At 45.6% G+C, this 24,650-nt stretch overlaps 13 non-coding genes across 13 annotated transcripts; all 13 read right to left on the bottom strand.

Moving 5' to 3' along the window:
• Positions 1-729: 729 nt before the first annotated feature.
• TRNAG-UCC (transfer RNA glycine (anticodon UCC)) lies at positions 730-801 on the bottom strand. The gene has a single exon. It is a non-coding gene; the product is annotated as a tRNA-Gly (tRNA).
• Positions 802-2,311: 1,510 nt separating this feature from the next.
• TRNAG-UCC (transfer RNA glycine (anticodon UCC)) lies at positions 2,312-2,383 on the bottom strand. Its single transcript has one exon. It is a non-coding gene; the product is annotated as a tRNA-Gly (tRNA).
• A 1,511-nt stretch (positions 2,384-3,894) lies between these two features.
• Positions 3,895-3,966, bottom strand: TRNAG-UCC (transfer RNA glycine (anticodon UCC)). The gene has a single exon. It is a non-coding gene; the product is annotated as a tRNA-Gly (tRNA).
• A 1,510-nt stretch (positions 3,967-5,476) lies between these two features.
• On the bottom strand, positions 5,477-5,548 carry TRNAG-UCC (transfer RNA glycine (anticodon UCC)). The gene has a single exon. It is a non-coding gene; the product is annotated as a tRNA-Gly (tRNA).
• A 1,512-nt stretch (positions 5,549-7,060) lies between these two features.
• Positions 7,061-7,132, bottom strand: TRNAG-UCC (transfer RNA glycine (anticodon UCC)). The gene has a single exon. It is a non-coding gene; the product is annotated as a tRNA-Gly (tRNA).
• A 3,092-nt stretch (positions 7,133-10,224) lies between these two features.
• Positions 10,225-10,296, bottom strand: TRNAG-UCC (transfer RNA glycine (anticodon UCC)). The gene has a single exon. It is a non-coding gene; the product is annotated as a tRNA-Gly (tRNA).
• Positions 10,297-11,792: 1,496 nt separating this feature from the next.
• On the bottom strand, positions 11,793-11,864 carry TRNAG-UCC (transfer RNA glycine (anticodon UCC)). Its single transcript has one exon. It is a non-coding gene; the product is annotated as a tRNA-Gly (tRNA).
• A 1,510-nt stretch (positions 11,865-13,374) lies between these two features.
• On the bottom strand, positions 13,375-13,446 carry TRNAG-UCC (transfer RNA glycine (anticodon UCC)). The gene has a single exon. It is a non-coding gene; the product is annotated as a tRNA-Gly (tRNA).
• A 1,500-nt stretch (positions 13,447-14,946) lies between these two features.
• Positions 14,947-15,018, bottom strand: TRNAG-UCC (transfer RNA glycine (anticodon UCC)). Its single transcript has one exon. It is a non-coding gene; the product is annotated as a tRNA-Gly (tRNA).
• A 1,510-nt stretch (positions 15,019-16,528) lies between these two features.
• TRNAG-UCC (transfer RNA glycine (anticodon UCC)) lies at positions 16,529-16,600 on the bottom strand. Its single transcript has one exon. It is a non-coding gene; the product is annotated as a tRNA-Gly (tRNA).
• A 1,521-nt stretch (positions 16,601-18,121) lies between these two features.
• On the bottom strand, positions 18,122-18,193 carry TRNAG-UCC (transfer RNA glycine (anticodon UCC)). Its single transcript has one exon. It is a non-coding gene; the product is annotated as a tRNA-Gly (tRNA).
• A 4,676-nt stretch (positions 18,194-22,869) lies between these two features.
• Positions 22,870-22,941, bottom strand: TRNAG-UCC (transfer RNA glycine (anticodon UCC)). Its single transcript has one exon. It is a non-coding gene; the product is annotated as a tRNA-Gly (tRNA).
• A 1,501-nt stretch (positions 22,942-24,442) lies between these two features.
• On the bottom strand, positions 24,443-24,514 carry TRNAG-UCC (transfer RNA glycine (anticodon UCC)). Its single transcript has one exon. It is a non-coding gene; the product is annotated as a tRNA-Gly (tRNA).
• Positions 24,515-24,650: the final 136 nt, after the last annotated feature.

Below are 24,650 nucleotides of genomic sequence, written 5' to 3'. Positions count from 1 at the left end.
ACCCTCTTAGGAATTAGCCATTTCAGGCCTTTACCAAGACAGCAGCTCTCTGTCCCTGTCCTTTCTCTGTGATCCTAGCACTAGCATACTCAGGATTTGGCTTTACCTGGGAGCCAGAGATCTACCCGGTGAGGGCGAGGCTTTTGAGCGTTTGGGAGCGTTCGGGACGTGAGAGGACGCTGGACAGGAAACTATGCCAATTTGAAGTATCCAACCTTCCAGCTGCAGTGAGAGGCTCTTTCCGTGGAAATCTGGCACTTGGAGTCCTCTCAACTTGCCCTCTGATAAAACATTTTTCTGACCCTCAGTTACATCCGATGGTTACAAGGTGGCGCTGCATTCAGGTGAGAGCACAAGTATGCACAAAATCTTGGGGACTTTTGCCAGATTTATCGGTGGATCTTGCCTATTATTTTCAGAGGCTAGATATCGCCTATAAATGCTTTTTAAAATAGGGATGCTGGGGTTATAATGTCTGGTCGGGGCTCAGCCCTTTCATTGCCTGCCCCCAGCAAAATATTTATTATCAGCACATGTGAGTGCTGAGTGCTTTATGGAAAATAGCATATATTGGCACAATGAATGTAGCAGATGAGGCGATCGAGATGTCTACCTACGTGTTTGTTTATTTTTTTATATAACGGCTGATTATTCTGTTTCTGATATTTCAGTTTTGTGACATGTTGCATTAAAATATATCCTGCTTGGAGAATATATAAATATTTGCACTGCGTTGGCCGGGAATCGAACCCGGGTCAACTGCTTGGAAGGCAGCTATGCTCACCACTATACCACCAACGCCCTCTGATGTGTGTCCTCTACGTTCCAGATGTTACAACGCCGAGTGCAGTGGCAATCTTGCACCCGTTCCAATGGTGCATTTGGTGTGGATTCCAACATGAAAAGCAGTAGAAATTGTCTTGCAGAGGGTAAAGAACTGGGGATTGAAACCAAGGACAAAGCTGTGCAGAAGAGAAGAAATGGAAAGCAGCAGTACAAATAGTGGAAATGAGCATATGGGCAGCATCGGAAGCAAAGCAGCGAAGAGAAAGGGAGTAAATTCCATGAAATGCATAGGAGATTGATAAAAGCAGAACAAAAAGGGAAGAATGAAATTCAAAGCATGCCCCGAAAAACGTGTGAAGGTCCCACCTGTCATTTATGCTTCTAATTGGGTATCTTTACTTTCAAAGTATAGGGTTGATCCTTTGACGATCACTCTCTTGATTTACAGCAGAGACAGATAGTTGAGAAGTCTTTTCTCACATAGCTAGCACAAGCCTGCGCTTTTCCTTGCTGGCAGGGTGGAAATGACAGATTAGTCCTAGGAAGAAAAATCAAGCAATATTAGCAGAGGATGGTTTCGATCCATCGACCTCTGGGTTATGGGCCCAGCACGCTTCCGCTGCGCCACTCTGCTCCCTTGTGAAAGTGCTCTCTTTATGCAGAGGAGGAGCTTTCAGCGGAGTGGCAAGGGATTGGTGGGGCTCTCTCCTCATTTGCCTAAGCACATCGCAAGGTATGCTGGGTACAGAAAATCTTCATCTTCCCCACTCACATTCAGTCATAACTGAAAGTGCAGACCCTCTTAGGAATTAGCCGTTTCAGGCCTTTACCAAGACAGCAGCTCTCTGTCCCTGTCCTTTCTCTGTGATCCTAGCACTAGCATACTCAGGATTTGGCTTTACCTGGGAGCCAGAGATCTACCCGGTGAGGGCGAGGCTTTTGAGCGTTTGGGAGCGTTCGGGACGTGAGAGGACGCTGGACAGGAAACTATGCCAATTTGAAGTATCCAACCTTCCAGCTGCAGTGAGAGGCTCTTTCCGTGGAAATCTGGCACTTGGAGTCCTCTCAACTTGCCCTCTGATAAAACATTTTTCTGAGCCGCAGTTACATCCGATGGTTACAAGGTGGCGCTGCGTTCAGGTGAGAGCACAAGTATGCACAAAATCTTGGGGACTTTTGCCAGATTTATCGGTGGATCTTACCTATTATTTTCAGAGGCTAGATATCGCCTATAAATGCTTTTTAAAATAGGGATGCTGGGGTTATAATGTCTGGTCGGGGCTCAGCCCTTTCATTGCCTGCCCCCAGCAAAATATTTATTATCAGCACATGTGAGTGCTGAGTGCTTTATGGAAAATAGCATATATTGGGACAATGAATGTAGCAGATGAGGCGATCGAGATGTCTACCTACGTGTTTGTTTATTTTTTTATATAACGGCTGATTATTCTGTTTCTGATATTTCAGTTTTGTGACATGTTGCATTAAAATATATCCTGCTTGGAGAATATATAAATATTTGCACTGCGTTGGCCGGGAATCGAACCCGGGTCAACTGCTTGGAAGGCAGCTATGCTCACCACTATACCACCAACGCCCTCTGATGTGTGTCCTCTAGGTTCCAGATGTTACAACGCCGAGTGCAGTGGCAATCTTGCACCCGTTCCAATGGTGCATTTGGTGTGGATTCCAACATGAAAAGCAGTAGAAATAGTCTTGCAGAGGGTAAAGAACTGGGGATTGAAACCAAGGACAAAGCTGTGCAGAAGAGAAGAAATGGAAAGCAGCAGTACAAATAGTGGAAATGAGCATATGGGCAGCATCGGAAGCAAAGCAGCGAAGAGAAAGGGAGTAAATTCCATGAAATGCATAGGAGATTGATAAAAGCAGAACAAAAAGGGAAGAATGAAATTCAAAGCATGCCCCGAAAAACGTGTGAAGGTCCCACCTGTCATTTATGCTTCTAATTGGGTATCTTTACTTTCAAAGTATAGGGTTGATCCTTTGACGATCACTCTCTTGATTTACAGCAGAGACAGATAGTTGAGAAGTCTTTTCTCACATAGCTAGCACAAGCCTGCGCTTTTCCTTGCTGGCAGGGTGGAAATGACAGATTAGTCCTAGGAAGAAAAATCAAGCAATATTAGCAGAGGATGGCTTCGATCCATCGACCTCTGGGTTATGGGCCCAGCACGCTTACGCTGCGCCACTCTGCTCCCTTGTGAAAGTGCTCTCTTTATGCAGAGGAGGAGCTTTCAGCGGAGTGGCAAGGGATTGGTGGGGCTCTCTCCTCATTTGCCTAAGCACATCGCAAGGTATGCTGGGTACAGAAAATCTTCATCTTCCCCACTCACATTCAGTCATAACTGAAAGTGCAGACCCTCTTAGGAATTAGCCGTTTCAGGCCTTTACCAAGACAGCAGCTCTCTGTCCCTGTCCTTTCTCTGTGATCCTAGCACTAGCATACTCAGGATTTGGCTTTACCTGGGAGCCAGAGATCTACCCGGTGAGGGCTTGCCCGGTGTGAGGCTTTTGAGCGTTTGGGAGCGTTGAGGACGCTGGACAGGAAACTATGCCAATTTGAAGTATCCAACCTTCCTGCTGCAGTGAGAGTCTCTTTCCGTGGAAATCTGGCACTTGGAGTCCTCTCAACTTGCCCTCTGATAAAACATTTTTCTGAGCCGCAGTTACATCCGATGGTTACAAGGTGGCGCTGCATTCAGGTGAGAGCACAAGTATGCACAAAATCTTGGGGACTTTTGCCAGATTTATCGGTGGATCTTGCCTATTATTTTCAGAGGCTAGATATCGCCTATAAATGCTTTTTAAAATAGGGATGCTGGGGTTATAATGTCTGGTCGGGGCTCAGCCCTTTCATTGCCTGCCCCCAGCAAAATATTTATTATCAGCACATGTGAGTGCTGAGTGCTTTATGGAAAATAGCATATATTGGGACAATGAATGTAGCAGATGAGGCGATCGAGATGTCTACCTACGTGTTTGTTTATTTTTTTATATAACGGCTGATTATTCTGTTTCTGATATTTCAGTTTTGTGACATGTTGCATTAAAATATATCCTGCTTGGAGAATATATAAATATTTGCACTGCGTTGGCCGGGAATCGAACCCGGGTCAACTGCTTGGAAGGCAGCTATGCTCACCACTATACCACCAACGCCCTCTGATGTGTGTCCTCTACGTTCCAGATGTTACAACGCCGAGTGCAGTGGCAATCTTGCACCCGTTCCAATGGTGCATTTGGTGTGGATTCCAACATGAAAAGCAGTAGAAATTGTCTTGCAGAGGGTAAAGAACTGGGGATTGAAACCAAGGACAAAGCTGTGCAGAAGAGAAGAAATGGAAAGCAGCAGTACAAATAGTGGAAATGAGCATATGGGCAGCATCGGAAGCAAAGCAGCGAAGAGAAAGGGAGTAAATTCCATGAAATGCATAGGAGATTGATAAAAGCAGAACAAAAAGGGAAGAATGAAATTCAAAGCATGCCCCGAAAAACGTGTGAAGGTCCCACCTGTCATTTATGCTTCTAATTGGGTATCTTTACTTTCAAAGTATAGGGTTGATCCTTTGACGATCACTCTCTTGATTTACAGCAGAGACAGATAGTTGAGAAGTCTTTTCTCACATAGCTAGCACAAGCCTGCGCTTTTCCTTGCTGGCAGGGTGGAAATGACAGATTAATCCTAGGAAGAAAAATCAAGCAATATTAGCAGAGGATGGTTTCGATCCATCGACCTCTGGGTTATGGGCCCAGCACGCTTCCGCTGCGCCACTCTGCTCCCTTGTGAAAGTGCTCTCTTTATGCAGAGGAGGAGCTTTCAGCGGAGTGGCAAGGGATTGGTGGGGCTCTCTCCTCATTTGCCTAAGCACATCGCAAGGTATGCTGGGTACAGAAAATCTTCATCTTCCCCACTCACATTCAGTCATAACTGAAAGTGCAGACCCTCTTAGGAATTAGCCGTTTCAGGCCTTTACCAAGACAGCAGCTCTCTGTCCCTGTCCTTTCTCTGTGATCCTAGCACTAGCATACTCAGGATTTGGCTTTACCTGGGAGCCAGAGATCTACCCGGTGAGGGCGAGGCTTTTGAGCGTTTGGGAGCGTTCGGGACGTGAGAGGACGCTGGACAGGAAACTATGCCAATTTGAAGTATCCAACCTTCCAGCTGCAGTGAGAGGCTCTTTCCGTGGAAATCTGGCACTTGGAGTCCTCTCAACTTGCCCTCTGATAAAACATTTTTCTGAGCCGCAGTTACATCCGATGGTTACAAGGTGGCGCTGCGTTCAGGTGAGAGCACAAGTATGCACAAAATCTTGGGGACTTTTGCCAGATTTATCGGTGGATCTTGCCTATTATTTTCAGAGGCTAGATATCGCCTATAAATGCTTTTTAAAATAGGGATGCTGGGGTTATAATGTCTGGTCGGGGCTCAGCCCTTTCATTGCCTGCCCCCAGCAAAATATTTATTATCAGCACATGTGAGTGCTGAGTGCTTTATGGAAAATAGCATATATTGGGACAATGAATGTAGCAGATGAGGCGATCGAGATGTCTACCTACGTGTTTGTTTATTTTTTTATATAACGGCTGATTATTCTGTTTCTGATATTTCAGTTTTGTGACATGTTGCATTAAAATATATCCTGCTTGGAGAATATATAAATATTTGCACTGCATTGGCCGGGAATCGAACCCGGGTCAACTGCTTGGAAGGCAGCTATGCTCACCACTATACCACCAACGCCCTCTGAAGTGTGTCCTCTAGGTTCCAGATGTTACAACGCCAAGTGCAGTGGCAATCTTGCACCCGTTCCAATGGTGCATTTGGTGTGGATTCCAACATGAAAAGCAGTAGAAATTGTCTTGCAGAGGGTAAAGAACTGGGGATTGAAACCAAGGACAAAGCTGTGCAGAAGAGAAGAAATGGAAAGCAGCAGTACAAATAGTGGAAATGAGCATATGGGCAGCATCGGAAGCAAAGCAGCGAAGAGAAAGGGAGTAAATTCCATGAAATGCATAGAAGATTGATAAAAGCAGAACAAAAAGGGAAGAATGAAATTCAAAGCATGCCCCGAAAAACGTGTGAAGGTCCCACCTGTCATTTATGCTTCTAATTGGGTATCTTTACTTTCAAAGTATAGGGTTGATCCTTTGACGATCACTCTCTTGATTTACAGCAGAGACAGATAGTTGAGAAGTCTTTTCTCACATAGCTAGCACAAGCCTGCGCTTTTCCTTGCTGGCAGGGTGGAAATGACAGATTAGTCCTAGGAAGAAAAATCAAGCAATATTAGCAGAGGATGGTTTCGATCCATCGACCTCTGGGTTATGGGCCCAGCACGCTTCCGCTGCGCCACTCTGCTCCCTTGTGAAAGTGCTCTCTTTATGCAGAGGAGGAGCTTTCAGCGGAGTGGCAAGGGATTGGTGGGGCTCTCTCCTCATTTGCCTAAGCACATCGCAAGGTATGCTGGGTACAGAAAATCTTCATCTTCCCCACTCACATTCAGTCATAACTGAAAGTGCAGACCCTCTTAGGAAGTAGCCGTTTCAGGCCTTTACCAAGACAGCAGCTCTCTGTCCCTGTCCTTTCTCTGTGATCCTAGCACTAGCATACTCAGGATTTGGCTTTACCTGGAAGCCAGAGATCTACCCGGTGAGGGCTTGCCCGGTGTGAGCGTTTGGGAGCGTTCGGGACGTGAGAGGACGCTGGACAGGAAACTATGCCAATTTGAAGTATCCAACCTTCCAGCTGCAGTGAGAGGCTCTTTCCGTGGAAATCTGGCACTTGGAGTCCTCTCAACTTGCCCTCTGATAAAACATTTTTCTGAGCCGCAGTTACATCCGATGGTTACAAGGTGGCGCTGCATTCAGGTGAGAGCACAAGTATGCACAAAATCTTGGGGACTTTTGCCAGATTTATCGGTGGATCTTGCCTATTATTTTCAGAGGCTAGATATCGCCTATAAATGCTTTTTAAAATAGGGATGCTGGGGTTATAATGTCTGGTCGGGGCTCAGCCCTTTCATTGCCTGCCCCCAGCAAAATATTTATTATCAGCACATGTGAGTGCTGAGTGCTTTATGGAAAATAGCATATATTGGGACAATGAATGTAGCAGATGAGGCGATCGAGATGTCTACCTACGTGTTTGTTTATTTTTTTATATAACGGCTGATTATTCTGTTTCTGATATTTCAGTTTTGTGACATGTTGCATTAAAATATATCCTGCTTGGAGAATATATAAATATTTGCACTACGTTGGCCGGGAATCGAACCCGGGTCAACTGCTTGGAAGGCAGCTATGCTCACCACTATACCACCAACGCCCTCTGATGTGTGTCCTCTAGGTTCCAGATGTTACAACGCCGAGTGCAGTGGCAATCTTGCACCCGTTCCAATGGTGCATTTGGTGTGGATTCCAACATGAAAAGCAGTAGAAATAGTCTTGCAGAGGGTAAAGAACTGGGGATTGAAACCAAGGACAAAGCTGTGCAGAAGAGAAGAAATGGAAAGCAGCAGTACAAATAGTGGAAATGAGCATATGGGCAGCATCGGAAGCAAAGCAGCGAAGAGAAAGGGAGTAAATTCCATGAAATGCATAGGAGATTGATAAAAGCAGAACAAAAAGGGAAGAATGAAATTCAAAGCATGCCCCGAAAAACGTGTGAAGGTCCCACCTGTCATTTATGCTTCTAATTGGGTATCTTTACTTTCAAAGTATAGGGTTGATCCTTTGACGATCACTCTCTTGATTTACAGCAGAGACAGATAGTTGAGAAGTCTTTTCTCACATAGCTAGCACAAGCCTGCGCTTTTCCTGGCTGGCAGGGTGGAAATGACAGATTAGTCCTAGGAAGAAAAATCAAGCAATATTAGCAGAGGATGGTTTCGATCCATCGACCTCTGGGTTATGGGCCCAGCACGCTTACGCTGCGCCACTCTGCTCCCTTGTGAAAGTGCTCTCTTTATGCAGAGGAGGAGCTTTCAGCGGAGTGGCAAGGGATTGGTGGGGCTCTCTCCTCATTTGCCTAAGCACATCGCAAGGTATGCTGGGTACAGAAAATCTTCATCTTCCCCACTCACATTCAGTCATAACTGAAAGTGCAGACCCTCTTAGGAATTAGCCGTTTCAGGCCTTTACCAAGACAGCAGCTCTCTGTCCCTGTCCTTTCTCTGTGATCCTAGCACTAGCATACTCAGGATTTGGCTTTACCTGGGAGCCAGAGATCTACCCGGTGAGGGCGAGGCTTTTGAGCGTTTGGGAGCGTTCGGGACGTGAGAGGACGCTGGACAGGAAACTATGCCAATTTGAAGTATCCAACCTTCCAGCTGCAGTGAGAGGCTCTTTCCGTGGAAATCTGGCATTCGGAGTCCTCTCAACTTGCCCTCTGATAAAACATTTTTCTGAGCCTCAGTTACATCCGATGGTTACAAGGTGGCGCTGCATTCAGGTGAGAGCACAAGTATGCACAAAATCTTGGGGACTTTTGCCAGATTTATCGGTGGATCTTGCCTATTATTTTCAGAGGCTAGATATCGCCTATAAATGCTTTTTAAAATAGGGATGCTGGGGTTATAATGTCTGGTCGGGGCTCAGCCCTTTCATTGCCTGCCCCCAGCAAAATATTTATTATCAGCACATGTGAGTGCTGAGTGCTTTATGGAAAATAGCATATATTGGGACAATGAATGTAGCAGATGAGGCGATCGAGATGTCTACCTACGTGTTTGTTTATTTTTTTATATAACGGCTGATTATTCTGTTTCTGATATTTCAGTTTTGTGACATGTTGCATTAAAATATATCCTGCTTGGAGAATATATGAATATTTGCACTGCGTTGGCCGGGAATCGAACCCTGGTCAACTGCTTGGAAGGCAGCTATGCTCACCACTATACCACCAACGCCCTCTGATGTGTGTCCTCTACGTTCCAGATGTTACAACGCCGAGTGCAGTGGCAATCTTGCACCCGTTCCAATGGTGCATTTGGTGTGGATTCCAACATGAAAAGCAGTAGAAATTGTCTGGCAGAGGGTAAAGAACTGGGGATTGAAACCAAGGACAAAGCTGTGCAGAAGAGAAGAAATGGAAAGCAGCAGTACAAATAGTGGAAATGAGCATATGGGCAGCATCGGAAGCAAAGCAGCGAAGAGAAAGGGAGTAAATTCCATGAAATGCATAGGAGATTGATAAAAGCAGAACAAAAAGGGAAGAATGAAATTCAAAGCATGCCCCGAAAAACGTGTGAAGGTCCCACCTGTCATTTATGCTTTTAATTGGGTATCTTTACTTTCAAAGTATAGGGTTGATCCTTTGACGATCACTCTCTTGATTTACAGCAGAGACAGATAGTTGAGAAGTCTTTTCTCACATAGCTAGCACAAGCCTGCGCTTTTCCTTGCTGGCAGGGTGGAAATGACAGATTAGTCCTAGGAAGAAAAATCAAGCAATATTAGCAGAGGATGGTTTCGATCCATCGACCTCTGGGTTATGGGCCCAGCACGCTTACGCTGCGCCACTCTGCTCCCTTGTGAAAGTGCTCTCTTTATGCAGAGGAGGAGCTTTCAGCGGAGTGGCAAGGGATTGGTGGGGCTCTCTCCTCATTTGCCTAAGCACATCGCAAGGTATGCTGGGTACAGAAAATCTTCATCTTCCCCACTCACATTCAGTCATAACTGAAAGTGCAGACCCTCTTAGGAATTAGCCGTTTCAGGCCTTTACCAAGACAGCAGCTCTCTGTCCCTGTCCTTTCTCTGTGATCCTAGCACTAGCATACTCAGGATTTGGCTTTACCTGGGAGCCAGAGATCTACCCGGTGAGGGCGAGGCTTTTGAGCGTTTGGGAGCGTTCGGGACGTGAGAGGACGCTGGACAGGAAACTATGCCAATTTGAAGTATCCAACCTTCCAGCTGCAGTGAGAGGCTCTTTCCGTGGAAATCTGGCATTCGGAGTCCTCTCAACTTGCCCTCTGATAAAACATTTTTCTGAGCCTCAGTTACATCCGATGGTTACAAGGTGGCGCTGCATTCAGGTGAGAGCACAAGTATGCACAAAATCTTGGGGACTTTTGCCAGATTTATCGGTGGATCTTGCCTATTATTTTCAGAGGCTAGATATCGCCTATAAATGCTTTTTGAAATAGGGATGCTGGGGTTATAATGTCTGGTCGGGGCTCAGCCCTTTCATTGCCTGCCCCCAGCAAAATATTTATTATCAGCACATGTGAGTGCTGAGTGCTTTATGGAAAATAGCATATATTGGGACAATGAATGTAGCAGATGAGGCGATCGAGATGTCTACCTACGTGTTTGTTTATTTTTTTATATAACGGCTGATTATTCTGTTTCTGATATTTCAGTTTTGTGACATGTTGCATTAAAATATATCCTGCTTGGAGAATATATAAATATTTGCACTGCGTTGGCCGGGAGTCGAACCCGGGTCAACTGCTTGGAAGGCAGCTATGCTCACCACTATACCACCAACGCCCTCTGATGTGTGTCCTCTACGTTCCAGATGTTACAACGCCGAGTGCAGTGGCAATCTTGCACCCGTTCCAATGGTGCATTTGGTGTGGATTCCAACATGAAAAGCAGTAGAAATTGTCTGGCAGAGGGTAAAGAACTGGGGATTGAAACCAAGGACAAAGCTGTGCAGAAGAGAAGAAATGGAAAGCAGCAGTACAAATAGTGGAAATGAGCATATGGGCAGCATCGGAAGCAAAGCAGCGAAGAGAAAGGGAGTAAATTCCATGAAATGCATAGGAGATTGATAAAAGCAGAACAAAAAGGGAAGAATGAAATTCAAAGCATGCCCCGAAAAACGTGTGAAGGTCCCACCTGTCATTTATGCTTCTAATTGGGTATCTTTACTTTCAAAGTATAGGGTTGATCCTTTGACGATCACTCTCTTGATTTACAGCAGAGACAGATAGTTGAGAAGTCTTTTCTCACATAGCTAGCACAAGCCTGCGCTTTTCCTTGCTGGCAGGGTGGAAATGACAGATTAGTCCTAGGAAGAAAAATCAAGCAATATTAGCAGAGGATGGTTTCGATCCATCGACCTCTGGGTTATGGGCCCAGCACGCTTCCGCTGCGCCACTCTGCTCCCTTGTGAAAGTGCTCTCTTTATGCAGAGGAGGAGCTTTCAGCGGAGTGGCAAGGGATTGGTGGGGCTCTCTCCTCATTTGCCTAAGCACATCGCAAGGTATGCTGGGTACAGAAAATCTTCATCTTCCCCACTCACATTCAGTCATAACTGAAAGTGCAGACCCTCTTAGGAATTAGCCGTTTCAGGCCTTTACCAAGACAGCAGCTCTCTGTCCCTGTCCTTTCTCTGTGATCCTAGCACTAGCATACTCAGGATTTGGCTTTACCTGGGAGCCAGAGATCTACCCGGTGTGAGGCTTTTGAGCGTTTGGGAGCGTTGAGGACGCTGGACAGGAAACTATGCCAATTTGAAGTATCCAACCTTCCTGCTGCAGTGAGAGTCTCTTTCCGTGGAAATCTGGCACTTGGAGTCCTCTCAACTTGCCCTCTGATAAAACATTTTTCTGAGCCGCAGTTACATCCGATGGTTACAAGGTGGCGCTGCATTCAGGTGAGAGCACAAGTATGCACAAAATCTTGGGGACTTTTGCCAGATTTATCGGTGGATCTTGCCTATTATTTTCAGAGGCTAGATATCGCCTATAAATGCTTTTTAAAATAGGGATGCTGGGGTTATAATGTCTGGTCGGGGCTCAGCCCTTTCATTGCCTGCCCCCAGCAAAATATTTATTATCAGCACATGTGAGTGCTGAGTGCTTTATGGAAAATAGCATATATTGGGACAATGAATGTAGCAGATGAGGCGATCGAGATGTCTACCTACGTGTTTGTTTATTTTTTTATATAACGGCTGATTATTCTGTTTCTGATATTTCAGTTTTGTGACATGTTGCATTAAAATATATCCTGCTTGGAGAATATATAAATATTTGCACTGCGTTGGCCGGGAATCGAACCCGGGTCAACTGCTTGGAAGGCAGCTATGCTCACCACTATACCACCAACGCCCTCTGATGTGTGTCCTCTACGTTCCAGATGTTACAACGCCAAGTGCAGTGGCAATCTTGCACCCGTTCCAATGGTGCATTTGGTGTGGATTCCAACATGAAAAGCAGTAGAAATTGTCTTGCAGAGGGTAAAGAACTGGGGATTGAAACCAAGGACAAAGCTGTGCAGAAGAGAAGAAATGGAAAGCAGCAGTACAAATAGTGGAAATGAGCATATGGGCAGCATCGGAAGCAAAGCAGCGAAGAGAAAGGGAGTAAATTCCATGAAATGCATAGGAGATTGATAAAAGCAGAACAAAAAGGGAAGAATGAAATTCAAAGCATGCCCCGAAAAACGTGTGAAGGTCCCACCTGTCATTTATGCTTCTAATTGGGTATCTTTACTTTCAAAGTATAGGGTTGATCCTTTGACGATCACTCTCTTGATTTACAGCAGAGACAGATAGTTGAGAAGTCTTTTCTCACATAGCTAGCACAAGCCTGCGCTTTTCCTTGCTGGCAGGGTGGAAATGACAGATTAGTCCTAGGAAGAAAAATCAAGCAATATTAGCAGAGGATGGTTTCGATCCATCGACCTCTGGGTTATGGGCCCAGCACGCTTCCGCTGCGCCACTCTGCTCCCTTGTGAAAGTGCTCTCTTTATGCAGAGGAGGACCTTTCAGCGGAGTGGCAAGGGATTGGTGGGGCTCTCTCCTCATTTGCCTAAGCACATCGCAAGGTATGCTGGGTACAGAAAATCTTCATCTTCCCCACTCACATTCAGTCATAACTGAAAGTGCAGACCCTCTTAGGAATTAGCCGTTTCAGGCCTTTACCAAGACAGCAGCTCTCTGTCCCTGTCCTTTCTCTGTGATCCTAGCACTAGCATACTCAGGATTTGGCTTTACCTGGGAGCCAGAGATCTACCCGGTGAGGGCGAGGCTTTTGAGCGTTTGGGAGCGTTCGGGACGTGAGAGGACGCTGGACAGGAAACTATGCCAATTTGAAGTATCCAACCTTCCAGCTGCAGTGAGAGGCTCTTTCCGTGGAAATCTGGCACTTGGAGTCCTCTCAACTTGCCCTCTGATAAAACATTTTTCTGAGCCGCAGTTACATCCGATGGTTACAAGGTGGCGCTGCGTTCAGGTGAGAGCACAAGTATGCACAAAATCTTGGGGACTTTTGCCAGATTTATCGGTGGATCTTGCCTATTATTTTCAGAGGCTAGATATCGCCTATAAATGCTTTTTAAAATAGGGATGCTGGGGTTATAATGTCTGGTCGGGGCTCAGCCCTTTCATTGCCTGCCCCCAGCAAAATATTTATTATCAGCACATGTGAGTGCTGAGTGCTTTATGGAAAATAGCATATATTGGGACAATGAATGTAGCAGATGAGGCGATCGAGATGTCTACCTACGTGTTTGTTTATTTTTTTATATAACGGCTGATTATTCTGTTTCTGATATTTCAGTTTTGTGACATGTTGCATTAAAATATATCCTGCTTGGAAAATATATAAATATTTGCACTGCGTTGGCCGGGAATCGAACCCGGGTCAACTGCTTGGAAGGCAGCTATGCTCACCACTATACCACCAACGCCCTCTGAAGTGTGTCCTCTAGGTTCCAGATGTTACAACGCCAAGTGCAGTGGCAATCTTGCACCCGTTCCAATGGTGCATTTGGTGTGGATTCCAACATGAAAAGCAGTAGAAATTGTCTTGCAGAGGGTAAAGAACTGGGGATTGAAACCAAGGACAAAGCTGTGCAGAAGAGAAGAAATGGAAAGCAGCAGTACAAATAGTGGAAATGAGCATATGGGCAGCATCGGAAGCAAAGCAGCGAAGAGAAAGGGAGTAAATTCCATGAAATGCATAGAAGATTGATAAAAGCAGAACAAAAAGGGAAGAATGAAATTCAAAGCATGCCCCGAAAAACGTGTGAAGGTCCCACCTGTCATTTATGCTTCTAATTGGGTATCTTTACTTTCAAAGTATAGGGTTGATCCTTTGACGATCACTCTCTTGATTTACAGCAGAGACAGATAGTTGAGAAGTCTTTTCTCACATAGCTAGCACAAGCCTGCGCTTTTCCTTGCTGGCAGGGTGGAAATGACAGATTAGTCCTAGGAAGAAAAATCAAGCAATATTAGCAGAGGATGGTTTCGATCCATCGACCTCTGGGTTATGGGCCCAGCACGCTTCCGCTGCGCCACTCTGCTCCCTTGTGAAAGTGCTCTCTTTATGCAGAGGAGGAGCTTTCAGCGGAGTGGCAAGGGATTGGTGGGGCTCTCTCCTCATTTGCCTAAGCACATCGCAAGGTATGCTGGGTACAGAAAATCTTCATCTTCCCCACTCACATTCAGTCATAACTGAAAGTGCAGACCCTCTTAGGAATTAGCCGTTTCAGGCCTTTACCAAGACAGCAGCTCTCTGTCCCTGTCCTTTCTCTGTGATCCTAGCACTAGCATACTCAGGATTTGGCTTTACCTGGGAGCCAGAGATCTACCCGGTGAGGGCGAGGCTTTTGAGCGTTTGGGAGCGTTCAGGACGCTGGACAGGAAACTATGCCAATTTGAAGTATCCAACCTTCCAGCTGCAGTGAGAGGCTCTTTCCGTGGAAATCTGGCACTTGGAGTCCTCTCAACTTGCCCTCTGATAAAACATTTTTCTGAGCCGCAGTTACATCCGATGGTTACAAGGTGGCGCTGCATTCAGGTGAGAGCACAAGTATGCACAAAATCTTGGGGACTTTTGCCAGATTTATCGGTGGATCTTGCCTATTATTTTCAGAGGCTAGATATCACCTATAAATGCTTTTTAAAATAGGGATGCTGGGGTTATAAAGTCTGGTCGGGGCTCAGCCCTTTCATTGCCTGCCCCCAGCAAAATATTTATTATCAGCACATGTGAGTGCTGAGTGCTTTATGGAAAATAGCATATATTGGGACAATGAATGTAGCAGATGAGGCGATCGAGATGTCTACCTACGTGTTTGTTTATTTTTTTATATAACGGCTGATTATTCTGTTTCTGATATTTCAGTTTTGTGACATGTTGCATTAAAATATATCCTGCTTGGAGAATATATAAATATTTGCACTGCATTGGCCGGGAATCGAACCCGGGTCAACTGCTTGGAAGGCAGCTATGCTCACCACTATACCACCAACGCCCTCTGATGTGTGTCCTCTAGGTTCCAGATGTTACAACGCCGAGTGCAGTGGCAATCTTGCACCCGTTCCAATGGTGCATTTGGTGTGGATTCCAACATGAAAAGCAGTAGAAATAGTCTTGCAGAGGGTAAAGAACTGGGGATTGAAACCAAGGACAAAGCTGTGCAGAAGAGAAGAAATGGAAAGCAGCAGTACAAATAGTGGAAATGAGCATATGGGCAGCATCGGAAGCAAAGCAGCGAAGAGAAAGGGAGTAAATTCCATGAAATGCATAGGAGATTGATAAAAGCAGAACAAAAAGGGAAGAATGAAATTCAAAGCATGCCCCGAAAAACGTGTGAAGGTCCCACCTGTCATTTATGCTTCTAATTGGGTATCTTTACTTTCAAAGTATAGGGTTGATCCTTTGACGATCACTCTCTTGATTTACAGCAGAGACAGATAGTTGAGAAGTCTTTTCTCACATAGCTAGCACAAGCCTGCGCTTTTCCTTGCTGGCAGGGTGGAAATGACAGATTAGTCCTAGGAAGAAAAATCAAGCAATATTAGCAGAGGATGGTTTCGATCCATCGACCTCTGGGTTATGGGCCCAGCACGCTTCCGCTGCGCCACTCTGCTCCCTTGTGAAAGTGCTCTCTTTATGCAGAGGAGGAGCTTTCAGCGGAGTGGCAAGGGATTGGTGGGGCTCTCTCCTCATTTGCCTAAGCACATCGCAAGGTATGCTGGGTACAGAAAATCTTCATCTTCCCCACTCACATTCAGTCATAACTGAAAGTGCAGACCCTCTTAGGAATTAGCCGTTTCAGGCCTTTACCAAGACAGCAGCTCTCTGTCCCTGTCCTTTCTCTGTGATCCTAGCACTAGCATACTCAGGATTTGGCTTTACCTGGGAGCCAGAGATCTACCCGGTGAGGGCGAGGCTTTTGAGCGTTTGGGAGCGTTCGGGACGTGAGAGGACGCTGGACAGGAAACTATGCCAATTTGAAGTATCCAACCTTCCAGCTGCAGTGAGAGGCTCTTTCCGTGGAAATCTGGCACTTGGAGTCCTCTCAACTTGCCCTCTGATAAAACATTTTTCTGAGCCGCAGTTACATCCGATGGTTACAAGGTGGCGCTGCGTTCAGGTGAGAGCACAAGTATGCACAAAATCTTGGGGACTTTTGCCAGATTTATCGGTGGATCTTGCCTATTATTTTCAGAGGCTAGATATCGCCTATAAATGCTTTTTAAAATAGGGATGCTGGGGTTATAATGTCTGGTCGGGGCTCAGCCCTTTCATTGCCTGCCCCCAGCAAAATATTTATTATCAGCACATGTGAGTGCTGAGTGCTTTATGGAAAATAGCATATATTGGGACAATGAATGTAGCAGATGAGGCGATCGAGATGTCTACCTACGTGTTTGTTTATTTTTTTATATAACGGCTGATTATTCTGTTTCTGATATTTCAGTTTTGTGACATGTTGCATTAAAATATATCCTGCTTGGAGAATATATAAATATTTGCACTGCGTTGGCCGGGAATCGAACCCGGGTCAACTGCTTGGAAGGCAGCTATGCTCACCACTATACCACCAACGCCCTCTGAAGTGTGTCCTCTAGGTTCCAGATGTTACAACGCCAAGTGCAGTGGCAATCTTGCACCCGTTCCAATGGTGCATTTGGTGTGGATTTCAACATGAAAAGCAGTAGAAATTGTCTTGCAGAGGGTAAAGAACTGGGGATTGAAACCAAGGACAAAGCTGTGCAGAAGAGAAGAAATGGAAAGCAGCAGTACAAATAGTGGAAATGAGCATATGGGCAGCATCGGAAGCAAAGCAGCGAAGAGAAAGGGAGTAAATTCCATGAAATGCATAGAAGATTGATAAAAGCAGAACAAAAAGGGAAGAATGAAATTCAAAGCATGCCCCGAAAAACGTGTGAAGGTCCCACCTGTCATTTATGCTTCTAATTGGGTATCTTTACTTTCAAAGTATAGGGTTGATCCTTTGACGATCACTCTCTTGATTTACAGCAGAGACAGATAGTTGAGAAGTCTTTTCTCACATAGCTAGCACAAGCCTGCGCTTTTCCTTGCTGGCAGGGTGGAAATGACAGATTAGTCCTAGGAAGAAAAATCAAGCAATATTAGCAGAGGATGGTTTCGATCCATCGACCTCTGGGTTATGGGCCCAGCACGCTTCCGCTGCGCCACTCTGCTCCCTTGTGAAAGTGCTCTCTTTATGCAGAGGAGGAGCTTTCAGCGGAGTGGCAAGGGATTGGTGGGGCTCTCTCCTCATTTGCCTAAGCACATCGCAAGGTATGCTGGGTACAGAAAATCTTCATCTTCCCCACTCACATTCAGTCATAACTGAAAGTGCAGACCCTCTTAGGAATTAGCCGTTTCAGGCCTTTACCAAGACAGCAGCTCTCTGTCCCTGTCCTTTCTCTGTGATCCTAGCACTAGCATACTCAGGATTTGGCTTTACCTGGGAGCCAGAGATCTACCCGGTGAGGGCTTGCCCGGTGTGAGGCTTTTGAGCGTTTGGGAGCGTTCGGGACGTGAGAGGACGCTGGACAGGAAACTATGCCAATTTGAAGTATCCAACCTTCCTGCTGCAGTGAGAGGCTCTTTCCGTGGAAATCTGGCACTTGGAGTCCTCTCAACTTGCCCTCTGATAAAACATTTTTCTGAGCCGCAGTTACATCCGATGGTTACAAGGTGGCGCTGCATTCAGGTGAGAGCACAAGTATGCACAAAATCTTGGGGACTTTTGCCAGATTTATCGGTGGATCTTGCCTATTATTTTCAGAGGCTAGATATCGCCTATAAATGCTTTTTAAAATAGGGATGCTGGGGTTATAATGTCTGGTCGGGGCTCAGCCCTTTCATTGCCTGCCCCCAGCAAAATATTTATTATCAGCACATGTGAGTGCTGAGTGCTTTATGGAAAATAGCATATATTGGGACAATGAATGTAGCAGATGAGGCGATCGAGATGTCTACCTACGTGTTTGTTTATTTTTTTATATAACGGCTGATTATTCTGTTTCTGATATTTCAGTTTTGTGACATGTTGCATTAAAATATATCCTGCTTGGAGAATATATAAATATTTGCACTGCGTTGGCCGGGAATCGAACCCGGGTCAACTGCTTGGAAGGCAGCTATGCTCACCACTATACCACCAACGCCCTCTGATGTGTGTCCTCTACGTTCCAGATGTTACAACGCCGAGTGCAGTGGCAATCTTGCACCCGTTCCAATGGTGCATTTGGTGTGGATTCCAACATGAAAAGCAGTAGAAATTGTCTTGCAGAGGGTAAAGAACTGGGGATTGAAACCAAGGACAAAGCTGTGCAGAAGAGAAGAAATGGAAAGCAGCAGTACAAATAGTGGAAATGAGCATATGGGCAGCATCGGAAGCAAAGCAGCGAAGAGAAAGGGAGTAAATTCCATGAAATGCATAGGAGATTGATAAAAGCAGAACAAAAAGGGAAGAATGAAATTCAAAGCATGCCCCGAAAAACGTGTGAAGGTCCCACCTGTCATTTATGCTTCTAATTGGGTATCTTTACTTTCAAAGTATAGGGTTGATCCTTTGACGATCACTCTCTTGATTTACAGCAGAGACAGATAGTTGAGAAGTCTTTTCTCACATAGCTAGCACAAGCCTGCGCTTTTCCTTGCTGGCAGGGTGGAAATGACAGATTAGTCCTAGGAAGAAAAATCAAGCAATATTAGCAGAGGATGGTTTCGATCCATCGACCTCTGGGTTATGGGCCCAGCACGCTTCCGCTGCGCCACTCTGCTCCCTTGTGAAAGTGCTCTCTTTATGCAGAGGAGGAGCTTTCAGCGGAGTGGCAAGGGATTGGTGGGGCTCTCTCCTCATTTGCCTAAGCACATCGCAAGGTATGCTGGGTACAGAAAATCTTCATCTTCCCCACTCACATTCAGTCATAACTGAAAGTGCAGACCCTCTTAGGAATTAGCCGTTTCAGGCCTTTACCAAGACAGCAGCTCTCTGTCCCTGTCCTTTCTCTGTGATCCTAGCACTAGCATACTCAGGATTTGGCTTTACCTGGGAGCCAGAGATCTACCCGGTGAGGGCGAGGCTTTTGAGCGTTTGGGAGCGTTCGGGACGTGAGAGGACGCTGGACAGGAAACTATGCCAATTTGAAGTATCCAACCTTCCAGCTGCAGTGAGAGGCTCTTTCCGTGGAAATCTGGCACTTGGAGTCCTCTCAACTTGCCCTCTGATAAAACATTTTTCTGAGCCGCAGTTACATCCGATGGTTACAAGGTGGCGCTGCGTTCAGGTGAGAGCACAAGTATGCACAAAATCTTGGGGACTTTTGCCAGATTTATCGGTGGATCTTGCCTATTATTTTCAGAGGCTAGATATCGCCTATAAATGCTTTTTAAAATAGGGATGCTGGGGTTATAATGTCTGGTCGGGGCTCAGCCCTTTCATTGCCTGCCCCCAGCAAAATATTTATTATCAGCACATGTGAGTGCTGAGTGCTTTATGGAAAATAGCATATATTGGGACAATGAATGTAGCAGATGAGGCGATCGAGATGTCTACCTACGTGTTTGTTTATTTTTTTATATAACGGCTGATTATTCTGTTTCTGATATTTCAGTTTTGTGACATGTTGCATTAAAATATATCCTGCTTGGAGAATATATAAATATTTGCACTGCGTTGGCCGGGAATCGAACCCGAGTCAACTGCTTGGAAGGCAGCTATGCTCACCACTATACCACCAACGCCCTCTGAAGTGTGTCCTCTAGGTTCCAGATGTTACAACGCCAAGTGCAGTGGCAATCTTGCACCCGTTCCAATGGTGCATTTGGTGTGGATTCCAACATGAAAAGCAGTAGAAATTGTCTTGCAGAGGGTAAAGAACTGGGGATTGAAACCAAGGACAAAGCTGTGCAGAAGAGAAGAAATGGAAAGCAGCAGTACAAATAGTGGAAATGAGCATATGGGCAGCATCGGAAGCAAAGCAGCGAAGAGAAAGGGAGTAAATTCCATGAAATGCATAGGAGATTGATAAAAGCAGAACAAAAAGGGAAGAATGAAATTCAAAGCATGCCCCGAAAAACGTGTGAAGGTCCCACCTGTCATTTATGCTTCTAATTGGGTATCTTTACTTTCAAAGTATAGGGTTGATCCTTTGACGATCACTCTCTTGATTTACAGCAGAGACAGATAGTTGAGAAGTCTTTTCTCACATAGCTAGCACAAGCCTGCGCTTTTCCTTGCTGGCAGGGTGGAAATGACAGATTAGTCCTAGGAAGAAAAATCAAGCAATATTAGCAGAGGATGGTTTCGATCCATCGACCTCTGGGTTATGGGCCCAGCACGCTTACGCTGCGCCACTCTGCTCCCTTGTGAAAGTGCTCTCTTTATGCAGAGGAGGAGCTTTCAGCGGAGTGGCAAGGGATTGGTGGGGCTCTCTCCTCATTTGCCTAAGCACATCGCAAGGTATGCTGGGTACAGAAAATCTTCATCTTCCCCACTCACATTCAGTCATAACTGAAAGTGCAGACCCTCTTAGGAATTAGCCGTTTCAGGCCTTTACCAAGACAGCAGCTCTCTGTCCCTGTCCTTTCTCTGTGATCCTAGCACTAGCATACTCAGGATTTGGCTTTACCTGGGAGCCAGAGATCTACCCGGTGAGGGCTTGCCCGGTGTGAGGCTTTTGAGCGTTTGGGAGCGTTCGGGACGTGAGAGGACGCTGGACAGGAAACTATGCCAATTTGAAGTATCCAACCTTCCAGCTGCAGTGAGAGGCTCTTTCCGTGGAAATCTGGCACTTGGAGTCCTCTCAACTTGCCCTCTGATAAAACATTTTTCTGAGCCGCAGTTACATCCGATGGTTACAAGGTGGCGCTGCATTCAGGTGAGAGCACAAGTATGCACAAAATCTTGGGGACTTTTGCCAGATTTATCGGTGGATCTTGCCTATTATTTTCAGAGGCTAGATATCGCCTATAAATGCTTTTTAAAATAGGGATGCTGGGGTTATAATGTCTGGTCGGGGCTCAGCCCTTTCATTGCCTGCCCCCAGCAAAATATTTATTATCAGCACATGTGAGTGCTGAGTGCTTTATGGAAAATAGCATATATTGGGACAATGAATGTAGCAGATGAGGCGATCGAGATGTCTACCTACGTGTTTGTTTATTTTTTTATATAACGGCTGATTATTCTGTTTCTGATATTTCAGTTTTGTGACATGTTGCATTAAAATATATCCTGCTTGGAGAATATATAAATATTTGCCCTGCGTTGTCCGGGAATCGAACCCGGGTCAACTGCTTGGAAGGCAGCTATGCTCACCACTATACCACCAACGCCCTCTGATGTGTGTCCTCTAGGTTCCAGATGTTACAACGCCGAGTGCAGTGGCAATCTTGCACCCGTTCCAATGGTGCATTTGGTGTGGATTCCAACATGAAAAGCAGTAGAAATTGTCTTGCAGAGGGTAAAGAACTGGGGATTGAAACCAAGGACAAAGCTGTGCAGAAGAGAAGAAATGGAAAGCAGCAGTACAAATAGTGGAAATGAGCATATGGGCAGCATCGGAAGCAAAGCAGCGAAGAGAAAGGGAGTAAATTCCATGAAATGCATAGGAGATTGATAAAAGCAGAACAAAAAGGGAAGAATGAAATTCAAAGCATGCCCCGAAAAACGTGTGAAGGTCCCACCTGTCATTTATGCTTCTAATTGGGTATCTTTACTTTCAAAGTATAGGGTTGATCCTTTGACGATCACTCTCTTGATTTACAGCAGAGACAGATAGTTGAGAAGTCTTTTCTCACATAGCTAGCACAAGCCTGCGCTTTTCCTTGCTGGCAGGGTGGAAATGACAGATTAGTCCTAGGAAGAAAAATCAAGCAATATTAGCAGAGGATGGTTTCGATCCATCGACCTCTGGGTTATGGGCCCAGCACGCTTCCGCTGCGCCACTCTGCTCCCTTGTGAAAGTGCTCTCTTTATGCAGAGGAGGAGCTTTCAGCGGAGTGGCAAGGGATTGGTGGGGCTCTCTCCTCATTTGCCTAAGCACATCGCAAGGTATGCTGGGTACAGAAAATCTTCATCTTCCCCACTCACATTCAGTCATAACTGAAAGTGCAGACCCTCTTAGGAATTAGCCGTTTCAGGCCTTTACCAAGACAGCAGCTCTCTGTCCCTGTCCTTTCTCTGTGATCCTAGCACTAGCATACTCAGGATTTGGCTTTACCTGGGAGCCAGAGATCTACCCGGTGAGGGCTGAGGCTTTTGAGCGTTTGGGAGCGTTGAGGACGCTGGACAGGAAACTATGCCAATTTGAAGTATCCAACCTTCCAGCTGCAGTGAGAGGCTCTTTCCGTGGAAATCTGGCACTTGGAGTCCTCTCAACTTGCCCTCTGATAAAACATTTTTCTGAGCCGCAGTTACATCCGATGGTTACAAGGTGGCGCTGCATTCAGGTGAGAGCACAAGTATGCACAAAATCTTGGGGACTTTTGCCAGATTTATCGGTGGATCTTGCCTATTATTTTCAGAGGCTAGATATCGCCTATAAATGCTTTTTAAAATAGGGATGCTGGGGTTATAATGTCTGGTCGGGGCTCAGCCCTTTCATTGCCTGCCCCCAGCAAAATATTTATTATCAGCACATGTGAGTGCTGAGTGCTTTATGGAAAATAGCATATATTGGGACAATGAATGTAGCAGATGAGGCGATCGAGATGTCTACCTACGTGTTTGTTTATTTTTTTATATAACGGCTGATTATTCTGTTTCTGATATTTCAGTTTTGTGACATGTTGCATTAAAATATATCCTGCTTGGAGAATATATAAATATTTGCACTGCGTTGGCCGGGAATCGAACCCGGGTCAAATGCTTGGAAGGCAGCTATGCTCACCACTATACCACCAACGCCCTCTGATGTGTGTCCTCTAGGTTCCAGATGTTACAACGCCGAGTGCAGTGGCAATCTTGCACCCGTTCCAATGGTGCATTTGGTGTGGATTCCAACATGAAAAGCAGTAGAAATAGTCTTGCAGAGGGTAAAGAACTGGGGATTGAAACCAAGGACAAAGCTGTGCAGAAGAGAAGAAATGGAAAGCAGCAGTACAAATAGTGGAAATGAGCATATGGGCAGCATCGGAAGCAAAGCAGCGAAGAGAAAGGGAGTAAATTCCATGAAATGCATAGGAGATTGATAAAAGCAGAACAAAAAGGGAAGAATGAAATTCAAAGCATGCCCCGAAAAACGTGTGAAGGTCCCACCTGTCATTTATGCTTCTAATTGGGTATCTTTACTTTCAAAGTATAGGGTTGATCCTTTGACGATCACTCTCTTGATTTACAGCAGAGACAGATAGTTGAGAAGTCTTTTCTCACATAGCTAGCACAAGCCTGCGCTTTTCCTTGCTGGCAGGGTGGAAATGACAGATTAGTCCTAGGAAGAAAAATCAAGCAATATTAGCAGAGGATGGTTTCGATCCATCGACCTCTGGGTTATGGGCCCAGCACGCTTCCGCTGCGCCACTCTGCTCCCTTGTGAAAGTGCTCTCTTTATGCAGAGGAGGAGCTTTCAGCGGAGTGGCAAGGGATTGGTGGGGCTCTCTCCTCATTTGCCTAAGCACATCGCAAGGTATGCTGGGTACAGAAAATCTTCATCTTCCCCACTCACATTCAGTCATAACTGAAAGTGCAGACCCTCTTAGGAATTAGCCGTTTCAGGCCTTTACCAAGACAGCAGCTCTCTGTCCCTGTCCTTTCTCTGTGATCCTAGCACTAGCATACTCAGGATTTGGCTTTACCTGGGAGCCAGAGATCTACCCGGTGAGGGCTGAGGCTTTTGAGCGTTTGGGAGCGTTGAGGACGCTGGACAGGAAACTATGCCAATTTGAAGTATCCAACCTTCCTGCTGCAGTGAGAGTCTTTTTCCGTGGAAATCTGGCACTTGGAGTCCTCTCAACTTGCCCTCTGATAAAACATTTTTCTGAGCCGCAGTTACATCCGATGGTTACAAGGTGGCGCTGCATTCAGGTGAGAGCACAAGTATGCACAAAATCTTGGGGACTTTTGCCAGATTTATCGGTGGATCTTGCCTATTATTTTCAGAGGCTAGATATCGCCTATAAATGCTTTTTAAAATATGGATGCTGGGGTTATAATGTCTGGTCGGGGCTCAGCCCTTTCATTGCCTGCCCCCAGCAAAATATTTATTATCAGCACATGTGAGTGCTGAGTGCTTTATGGAAAATAGCATATATTGGGACAATGAATGTAGCAGATGAGGCGATCGAGATGTCTACCTACGTGTTTGTTTATTTTTTTATATAACGGCTGATTATTCTGTTTCTGATATTTCAGTTTTGTGACATGTTGCATTAAAATATATCCTGCTTGGAGAATATATAAATATTTGCACTGCGTTGGCCGGGAATCGAACCCGGGTCAACTGCTTGGAAGGCAGCTATGCTCACCACTATACCACCAACGCCCTCTGATGTGTGTCCTCTAGGTTCCAGATGTTACAACGCCGAGTGCAGTGGCAATCTTGCACCCGTTCCAATGGTGCATTTGGTGTGGATTCCAACATGAAAAGCAGTAGAAATAGTCTTGCAGAGGGTAAAGAA

Source organism: Triturus cristatus, chromosome 11 (genome assembly GCF_964204655.1).
Source record: "Triturus cristatus chromosome 11, aTriCri1.1, whole genome shotgun sequence".
Classification (NCBI taxonomy): Eukaryota; Metazoa; Chordata; class Amphibia; order Caudata; family Salamandridae; genus Triturus; species Triturus cristatus.
This window is presented reverse-complemented; position numbering and strand designations above follow the sequence as displayed.